This window comes from Schistocerca americana, chromosome 6 (assembly GCF_021461395.2).
Source record: "Schistocerca americana isolate TAMUIC-IGC-003095 chromosome 6, iqSchAmer2.1, whole genome shotgun sequence".
NCBI lineage: Eukaryota > Metazoa > Arthropoda > Insecta > Orthoptera > Acrididae > Schistocerca > Schistocerca americana.
In genome coordinates this window covers 503,399,466-503,410,635 of record NC_060124.1, presented here as the reverse complement: position 1 = coordinate 503,410,635, position 11,170 = coordinate 503,399,466, and the positions used below count along the sequence as shown (strand labels likewise).

Here is an 11,170-nt window from a genome sequence, read left to right as displayed (position 1 = left end):
TATTTGACACTTTCATCTGTGCATTGTTCCACGTGCAAATACACGCCAGTAAAAAATACACAAGGATCAAATTATTAAGATAGGTGGTCCTCCACAGCCATGATTCTTATTATGGAACTCTTAATTGAAAACACGGCATTACATTATCAAATGAATCTCTCTATCATACTACCAGTTCCCACCTACAATATCATTGGTAGGTCACAAAACATCACTTGCATGTGTGTATAAAGCAAGATAATCTTTCTGTCTCATCTACATTTATTTCATTTTACGTGTCTACTTCTGTAGCACCAAACTGAAGGGCAAATCTCCCGGTCTTCTGAGTGGCTCGATGTGATCCACGACAAATTTCTCACCTGTGCCAAACTCTTCATCTCAGACTAGCACTTGCAACCTATGTCATAAATTATTTGCTCGATGTATTCTAGTCACTTGTATTCGTCTACAGTTTTTACCAACTATAAGACCCTCTAGTACCATGAAGGTTATTCTATGATGTTTTAACGGATGTCCTATCATCCTGTCCCTTCTCCTCATCAGTGTTTCCCACACATTCCTTTCCTCTCTGATTCTATGCAGAACCTCCGCATTCCTTATCTTATCATTGCACCTAATTTTCAACATTTATACAGCATCAAATCTCAGATGTTTCGATTCTCTTCTGTACCAGTTTTACCACAGTCCATGTTTCACTACCATACAATTCCAAACGTACATTCTCAGAAATTTCTACATCAAAATAAGGCCTTTGTTTGATACTAGTAGACATCTCTTAGCTAGAAACGCCCTTTTTGCCAGTACTAGTCTGGTTTTGATGTCCTCTGGCTCCATCCATCATTAGATATTTTGCTGCCTTGGTAGTACAATTCTTTACTTTGAACTACTTTTTCGACATCAAACCTGATGTCATCTTTCTCGCTCTCTCATTTTTGCTACTTCTCATTGCTTTCCTGTTTCTTCTATTTTCTCTCAATCCATATTCTGTACTCATTAGACTGTTCATTCCATTCAGCAGATTATCTAACTCTTCTTCAATCTCATATAGGGCAGCAATGTCATCAGCGAATAGTATTATTGGTATCCTTTCACCCTGAGTTTCAGTTCCACTCCTGAACCTTTCTTTTATTTCCATCATTGTTCTCTGATGTATAGATTGAACAGTAGAGGCGAAAAACTAAATCCCTGTCTTACACACTTTTCAATCTGAGCACTTCATTCTTGGTCTTCCACTCTTATTACTCTGCCTTGGCTCTTGTACATAGTGTATATTGCCCATGTCTCTCTATATCTGTGATGTAGGGGTAGCATTTTTGTTTGGTTATCAAAACGTTCTCATTCCAGGTTCGATCCCCACCACTGCTTAAATTTTGAATAAAAATCAGCATAAGCAGTGAAAGACTTACAGCATAAGAAGTCACTGTTATTCTGCCAACGGCCTTGTCAAAGTGGGTGGAGGAGTGGACAGAGGTTTAGGGCACACTCTAGCCCATGTGATGTGAAACTGACCCTAAAGACAAAAGGAGCAGCTATGATCATTGGCATGAGGATGCAGAAGACAAAGTAAACCACTGCATTAAAGACTAATATTGTATATCCACAGGACATGTGGCCTGTAATTGAAAAAGTTTCATGATGATCTCTCCACTGGCAAAAGATTCTGGAATAGTCCCCCATTCGGATCTCTGGGAGGGGATTGCCAAGGGGAAGGTGACAATGAGAAAAAGATTGAATAACTAACGAAAGGATAATGGTCTACAAGTCGGGGCAGGGAATTTCAGAAGCTTGAACGTAATTGGAACGCTACAAAATCTGAAAAGGGAAATGTAAAGGCTCAGTACAGAAGTAGTGGAGGTCAGTAAGGTGAAATGGAAAGAAGACACGAATTTCTGGTCAGATGAGAGTAGGGTGAAATAAACAGCAGCAGAAAATGGTATAATGAGAGTAGGATTCCTTATGAATAGGAAGGTATGGCAGAGAGAGTGTTACTGTGAACAGTGCATCCAAATCGACATCAAATCAACACCATCAACGTTGGTTCATGTATACATGCCAATGTCATAAGCAGAATATAAAGAGGAAGTATATAAGGACATTGTACACCTAATTCAGTATGTAGAGGGAGATAAAAATCTAATAGTCATCACAGACAGGAATGCACTTGTAGGGGAATGAGTAGAATAAAGGGCTATGGGAGAATATGGGATTGTTGCTAGGAATGAGAGAGAGGAAAGACTAATTGAGTTCTATAACAAATTTCAGCTTGAAACAGCGAATACTCTGTTCAAGAATCACAAGAGGAGGTGGTATACTTGGAAAAGGCCAGGAGATATGGGACGATTTCAGTTAGATTGTATCCTGGTCAGGCAGAGATTCCGAAGTCAGATACTTGATTGTAAGGCATATCCAGGAGCAGATATAGACTCGGATCACAATTTTGTAGTGACTAAAAGTAGGCTGAAAGGAAGAAACTATGTCCCAAGGAGTGGGTTACAGAGGTACTAAGGAATGAAGAGATACGCTTGTAGTTCTCTAAGCTTATAGGTAATACAATAAGGAATAGCTTAGTTGACAGTTCGGTTGAAGAGTAATGGTCATCTTTAAAATGTGCAATCACAGAAGTTGGAAAGAAAAACGTAAGTACAAAGAAGATAACTACAAGGAAACGATGAGTAACAGAAGAAATATTTCAGTTGATCGATGAAAGAAGGACGTTCCAAAATGTTCAGGGAAATTCAGCAACACAGAAATACAAGTCGCTGAGGAATAAAATAAACAGGTAGTGCACGGATGCTAAGATGAAATGGCTGCATGAAAAATGTGAAGAAATCGAAAAGGAAATGATCGTCAGAAGAACTGACTCAGCACATAAAAAAAGTCAAAACAATCTTAGGTGCAATTAAAAGCAACGGTGGTAACATTAAGAGTACAATGGGAATTCCACCGCTAAATGCAGAGGAGAGAGTGGATAGATGGAAGAGTACACTGAAGGCCTCTATGAGTGGAAGATTTGTCTGATGCGATAGAAGAACAGACAGGAGTAGATTTAGAAGGTATAGGGGATCCAGTATTAGAATCAGAATTTAAAAGAGCTTTGGAAGACTGAAGATCAAATAAGGCAGAAGGGATGGATAACATTTCATCAGAATTTTTAAAATCGTTGGGCAACGAACTACTATTCACGTTGGTGTGTAGAATATATGAGTCTGTGATATACCATTTGACTTTCGTGAAAATATCATCCACACAATTCTGAAGGCTGCAAGGGCTGGCAAGTGCAAGAATTATCGCATAATCACCTTAACAGCTCATGAACCCAAATTGCTGAGAATAATAATATACAGAAGAATGGAAAAGAAAATTGAGTTTGTGTGAGATAACTATCAGTTTACCTTTAGGAAAGGTAAAGGCACCAGACAGAGAATTCTAACGTTGCGGCTGATAATGGAAGCAAGACTAAAGGAAAATCAAGACACGTGCATTGGATTTGTCGACCGGTAAAAAGCATTTGACAGTGTCAAATGGTGCAAGACGTTCGAAATTCTTAGGGAAATAGGGTCAAGCTATAGAAATTAACATTAGAAAAGTTAATAACAGATAAAATAAAGTTTACACGAATTCTATGTAGATGACAAGCTGCTTAGTATACATAGCACATCAATATAAAGTAGAAGTTTGCTTTTTTTTTTCAGAAAACTCCCCAACGGAATAGAAGACTATGAAGAAAGTCTTCAGTTTAGACTTGAAAGTGCGTGGATTGCTGTTAAGATTTTTAATTCGCGTGGTATCTTTTGAAAATGGATGCAGAAGAATACTGGATGCCTTTCTGCACGAGATTCTAAGATGTTCAATCCAAATGCAGGCTGGATTTCTGCCTAGTATTAACTGTATGAAGGCTGCTAATTCTCGGGAATAAGCTCATGTTGTTAATGACAAACGACATTATAGAAAATGTATACTGAGGCGAATGTCAGACTTCCAAGACTCCTGATCAGGAACGGACAAGACATTCGCGAATTTGTACTGTATATTGCTCGAACTGCCCGTTTCTGAACCAAATATGCCCTTTGAAAATAGGAAATTTATCCCAGAATATTACAGTGTACGTCATAACAGAATGAAAATAAGCAGTGTAGACTAATGTTGGTGTTAGACTACCACTTATTGGAGATACTGTTCTGGTGGTAAATATAGAAGCATTTAATTTTTTAAACAGGATACTAAACATGTGATTTCCACGCCAGCTTACCGTCTATCTGAACACCTAGGAATTTGGGGAGCTCAGACGCTAACGATATGCCATTCTGTGTAATTAAAAAGTCAGTTTTAGTTTAACTGTGTGTTAGAAACTAGAAAAAATGATTCTTACTTTGATTTAGCATCAACTTATTTTGGAGAAGCCAAGCACTGTTGTCTTGAATTGCACAGTTTGATATGTTGCTTATGTTGCACTCATCATCGTTCACTACCAAGCTAGTATCATCAAGAGTCAGAAATATTTTACGATCACCTGTCATGTTAGAAGGCATATCATTTACACAGTATATATTAAGAACAGTATAACCCCAGCACTGACACCTGAGGCAACCCCTTTTAACCATGACCCAGTCAAACTCCACATCATACCTATTCTCCTTACAGTGGAAAATGACCTTTTGCTGTCTAGTCTTATAGTGAGAGAGAAACCAGTCATGAGCTACGCCTCGTATTCCATAATGTCTCGGCTTCAGCAGTGAAATTTTGTGATTAACACAATCAAACGCCCTGATTACCTCAAAGATGCTCAGTGTTTACAATTTTTTCTTTAATATGTCCATTGCCTCACCGAGAAAACACAATAAATCAAGTTGAATTATCAAACCACTGCTATTGACAGCAAATTAGGTGAACTGAAATTATCAATTACTCTTATATAGACAGTATTTTCTATAATTTTAGCAAATACTGGTGGCACATAAACCGGTTTAAAATGGTCCCTTCCTCCTCTTTTACAAAGGGATTTCACTACTGACTACTTTAATAGTTGAGGAACTGGCCATTCCTGAAGGAAAAAATTACATATGTGCCTAATTACTGAACTAACATATGCAGCACAGTGGATACCACATCGTATGCACGAGAGTCCTTAAACTGCAGTTGTTTAATTATTGACCAAATTTCCCCTTGCCAGTATCACGGTGTATTTCAGAAAGCAGTCTTGGAAAATCTTCGAAGAGAGTTAAATGATTCCCTGTGGAATCCACGTTTTATTTAATTCATCTACTTTACTCACAAAATTATTGTTAAATATTGTACATACAGCTGACTTATCAGCAAGAAAAACATATTTGCTACATATTGGCTTATCCTCGAACTTCACAGTTGGCCAGACACTTCCTTCACGTCTGACCACATGATTTCAACTTTATCCTGAGAATTAACTACTCTATTTTAATATCACGCCTTTTGCCTACCTAACAAAATTTTAAGCATCTTACAGTACTGTTTGTAATGGGTTACTGCACTTCGAATGCGACTATTTGTGATGTTTTGATGTATTTCCGTATAGTTCTACATGAGATCCTTATCCCATTAGTCACCTACCCAGACTGTCTGGTTTAGTGCTACTACTCTGTTTTAAACGTTCTAATGGAATGCAATTTTTAAAGGGCATAAGAAATGTGCTGAGGAAAGCAGCATATTTATCGTCTATATAATCAGCATTGTGAACATCCTGCCACCACTGTTCTTTAACGAGGTTCAAAAAAGTATCTGTTGTCACTAGATTAACATTTCTAAATATACCATACTTGTGCGCAAAACTGAAGGACGAACGTAGCTTTCGTGTCATGTGTCATTACCAATTAACACAGTTCGATAAAACATGGACCATACACAGAAAGAACTGCTACAGTATAGTACAGCTGAAAGAAATACGCAATGAAACGAACAGAATGACACTCTTATTCAAAGACAATAATTACAATCATGTTACCGTGATTTACGATAGCCCCCTGGACATTTTAAGGCAGGGTACGGTTCTCCATAGGGTGCGCGATCACCATGGACAGCAACGCACGCTTTGCAACCTGCTCCCATGTTGGCCACAAGGTTGATAAAAAGTTCTTGTGGTACGGCGTTCCATTCATCCATCAGCAGGGTTAAGTGATGGATGGGCGATGGTGTATGTGGACATACGTCTCCCCGACGCATCCCACCCGTGTTCGATGGGATTTAAGCCGAAGGAACAGGAAGGCCAGTACATTCGCCGAATATACTCTCATTCCAAGAGCTCCTCCACCTGCTCTGTTCAATGCGATCGGGAGTTGTCATCCATAAAAACACAGTTAGGACCGAGTGCAGCCCTCAAAAGACGCTCATGGGAAAGGTGTACAGTGTCGCAACAATGTTGCCTCCGGGCCATGTTGATATAAACCCCACCACCGCAGTGCACCATAACTGCTCGCTGCTTGACACACACGGTCTTCTTCCAGTTCCTTCAACTTCCTCGTCTAGCTGCACCAGCCCCATTTGGCACTATAGTCTTGCTGACCTATAGATAACTATAATTAAAAGTTCAGTTTCACTGAATTCAACTATTCCTACATTACATTCAATGATATGTTCGGTGCACTACTTTGATACCTGAATAGACTGAATTGGAATACTATTTATTATGTAAATGGCCACTCCCCTATTCCACAAAGAACTTCAAAAATAGCTAGCTAATGTGTACACCAGGATAGGAAGCCACTGAAACGTCATATTGTTTTTGTGGTGCGTGATATGCCAATAATACCACAAAAAAATGTCATCCCCACCGATATTCTGCAATCCATTGTTAAGTGTATAACAGAGGGTACTTCCTTCGCACTGTATCAGTTATTTTGACTTTTTCCCATTCAGTACAAGTACAGAGCGAGTGAAGAACGATTGCTTCGCGACCTGCACAGGAGCGATACGTAATGGACTGCAGTACGTTCCTAAATCCATCCCTTAACCCTAGAAGTGTACACTGGGATGCAGACCCTGGGGTTTTTGTTTGTTATTATGCATGCGCACTGCACACTCACAGCCCGCTGCCACCAATGCCAATTCAGCACTCAGTGAACAAGTACAGGTCGGACGTTCGAAGTCGTGGGACACTGCTGTTTACTGAAATCGACAACAGTAGTTTTTGAAGTAGTACACACAATGTTTAACTGTTCTGTCGCTGAGTATATAGTTCATTTATGTCAAAACAGCACATAGGAATTCCATTTTACTATTGGAAGCTGCTGTAAAAGTGACTTTCGTGATGAAAGTGATTCTGAAGCTGATGCTCCTGCAGCAATTATGGATAAAGGTGAAACTGTTAAGTCTGCCGAATCTTCAGACAACGATGACGAAAATACTGGCGTCCACGGTACGAGCTATTATTGATGGAACACAGCAGTCCCTAGTAGAAAAAGCCTGCCTGCTGCCAATGATATTATGGTCCATATTCCAAGAATGTGGAAATAACGAATGAACGGATTTATGAATAATTCATGTAATATGCGCATTTCATTAAATGAATAGCATCTTCGTCTAATTAATCTGCAAATAAAGTCTTTAGATCCGGATCATTTGTAAGTTTTTTCATTGAAACGTTTCTGCTTAGTCTCGAATCTTGGGTACAATAATACTAATATTGTATTGATTGAAAAAGTAGACTACGCAAGAGGTGAAATAAAATTACAAGTTTGCAAGTCCTGTTTTCTCAGTATTTACGTCAAATTGATTTTAACACGGAAAGTGAAACAAGTATTTTAAAAAACAATGTTCAATGAGTAGTACGAAAACACCTGCGTAGTTACTGTACAGAGCAGATTACAATCGCTGAAACACGTCCAAAACGTATAAACAGTTGTTAGTCTTGCCTTTTACTCTTCAATACAAGTACTTATTTGGTCAGATCTACTCTTCTGCTCCCAGTGTTTCCAAGAAATCTGCGAGGCATGAAAACAGAAAGAAGCGTGTCGTATTTGTGGGGAAACCAACAGCACAAGGAAAAAAGCACATGAAATTGGGAAAGTTATTTCAGTAACGAGGTAATAATTTAAATCATGAGGAATACGAACTGTTTTAGATACGTTTGCAACAATTTCAGATAATAAAGTTAGTGGATATCAATATTCAAACGTAGATGTAGTGAAAAGGAAATTTCTGAGAATGTATTCTTTTCATACGTATATAAACATGTGGTCTGAAATTGAGTGTACATAAAGGTAACGTAACTGAGATATTAACGTTACATTAAATGATAAAATTTTTGGAGGAGCTGGGATTTGAACCCAGGACTTTCTGCATGCGAAGCAGACACTCTACCACTGAGTTACACCCCCACACAAGATATTGTCGTATTCTCTGTCTTCACTCTGTGCGTGCTGTTTGTTTTTCTTTTTATCTTTAGGATTTTTCGAATGAATTTTAATACTTTATCGATTGTTCTGGTCGTTAAAGAATATTTCAGCTTTCGTTAATCACAGTAGGCAGTTTTCCAATCGCAGTTTATATGACTGTTAATGGTTCCCACATCAAATCGAAGTTAAACAGCTAAATACTTCTGTGAAATTACTGTAAGCCCAATTACTCATCCGAAACCTAAGCGACGATTAATTATGTGATTTCACTGATCACTAAGCGTAGAAACTAACTTTCGATAGTTATGGATGTTACTGTAAATAATTTACTCGGCACAGGAATGATAACATCGTTAAAATATTTGGTTTATTTTGCGTCAGTTGCCTTTCAAGGCTTATACTCTCTTCCATCAAGTCGACGTGTTTGCCTTCTGTTACGTTGCATTAAATCAGATCCCGTATTAATCGCAGCGAGCAAAATGTATAATCTGCAAGATAAACATCTACTGTTAAGTGAAATACTAGGATTATGAACCAGCTGCAAGACTAAAGGCAAGCACTTTGTTTGATTAGAAGCGCTGAGACGCAGGCAAACATACATGATGAACGAGATGAAAGCAGGAACTGAGGACTAAAAAGTTTTGTGCTTCGCGGGATTAGCGTACCTCGCATCTGCGCAATTTCGAAATAGTTCATAAGACAATATGAAATAAAGCGTTATTAAAGTACTTTGAAAACCAGTACTGATATAACAACAGTTCGCGGAAAGTAGCATTATTTTTCCTGCCAAGGAGTTCTAACAATTAATCTCATTATTTACCACTATGTTGGTAAAACATAGTACACTTTTAAAACAAAGGAAAAAAAATTTTTAAGCTTTGAAAGTATGACACTGATAAAAACCCATCAAACATCCAAAATGTGCAACTGTTTCCAAACAATGTCGTTACAACATTCAAAAAAATATTAATATATATAATAACACAAACAACTGATACGTCCAGTATTTATTTCATGTACGGTACGGAAACAATACCAACAAGTTCCTTCATTATGTGTAACTTTGCAAACACAAAGTGATGTGAAAGCTTCACTTGCAGCCGTATATTCTGCCTCCTCTGAAGAAAGAGCTGCAATTTACTTTTCCACATCATGCAGCTCAGTGAAACTCGAGTAGAACACAATTTGTTGATTCTCATGTACACTTGTTGCCACCAAGATCAGCAGCAGCACTATAAGTTTCAATACTACACTCTTTATTCTTCTCAAATTTAAAGCCAGCTGGTATCTACTCTGGTTCAGTTGTTAAAGATAATGATTTTGTATCCCTCATACTGGTGCAATACATTTGTATAACTATCTTAATGCCGGCCGAATTGGCCATGCGGTTCTAGGAGCTGCAGTCTGGAACCGCGAGACCGCTACGGTCGCAGGTTCGAATCCTGCCTCGGGCATGGATGTATGTGATGTCCTTAGGTTAGTTAGGTTTAACTAGTTCTAAGTTCTAGGGGACTAATGACCTCAGAAGTTGAGTCCCATAGTGCTCAGAGCCATTTGAACCATTTTGAACTATCTTAACATATGCTGACTGATTTATCTGAACACCAGTTGTCAAGCTTCTTGATCCATAAAACCCAGCAAGAAATCAACATTTTTTACAATGATCTGAAAATATTTACCCAACCGTTCAATAAATTTAGTCGTTGCACCAATGAAGCCCAGAGCCAATCCATCATAAGCATAAAAGAATAGTACCAGGTTTCCACTACTGAACAGCTCTCCCATAAATTATATTCACTAATAAGATTACAAGTAATTCATTCAGCATCTTGAGATATCTGTTTTGTAAATAAAAACCACCTATTTCCAAATCAAATATTTCTGTGCTTGTTTTAAACCATACAGACTCTTCAGCAACTTACATACATATCTTGTATGATCATCATAGCCCTCTGGTTGATACGAAGATACATGTAAATTTACTCTTTAAAACTAACATTGAGAAATGCTGTCTCTACATCAAATTGCCTCATCCATTAATCACGTGAAATTGCAACACTCATCAAGATTCTCAGCATCTCAAAACTTGCTACAGGACTAAATGTGGCTACAAATCTATTCCAGATCATTTAGTGTATAATTTTGCCAGCAATTGAGCCTTACATTGAACCACATCATCATTTACATTTAATTTTGTAGCAAAAACCCATCAATTTTCAGTCACATTTGCTTCAGTTTTGTAAGCTAATTCTCAAGTTTCTTCAAAAGTTGCATTTATTCCTCCACTACTTTCTTCTAGTCACCAGGATTTTCTGACTATACAGCTTCTTTAAAATTCCTTGGTGTCTCACAAAGAGGCATCACTGTTGGTTAATTGGCAGAATCTCCCTGGTTTTATGTTCACATAAATTGTGACTTTCTTTGTCTTCATTTATTGCTTCCAAGCTGCTCTCATGGTTTCTGTCAGCATCATATAAATGGTTGCTGCTTATAACTACACCTTGGTTTATAAATCCCATTGATTATCCTCTTCAAAATTAAAGTTTTTACGTTCAGTTTCTGCAACACATTTTTTCATCTATATCTGAAATATCAATAATCCTTTTAGTCTGTTGAGTCAATGGTTCCTTTAATTGTCAACAACTCAATTTGACAATTCTGCATACACAAACAAACATTTTTCCAATAAAATAAACATTACACCCACAGTCATCATAACCCACCAAATATGCTGACGAAGATTTACCATCAAAATACTTCTGTTTTTGTGTGGGAGCCTATACAGTTTAGCAGCTTTTATAGCAACA

At 37.9% G+C, this 11,170-nt stretch overlaps 1 non-coding gene across 1 annotated transcript; it reads right to left on the bottom strand.

Moving 5' to 3' along the window:
* Positions 1-8,273: 8,273 nt before the first annotated feature.
* On the bottom strand, positions 8,274-8,345 carry Trnaa-cgc. Its single transcript has one exon. It is a non-coding gene; the product is annotated as a tRNA-Ala (tRNA).
* Between the last annotated feature and the right edge of the window lie 2,825 nt (positions 8,346-11,170).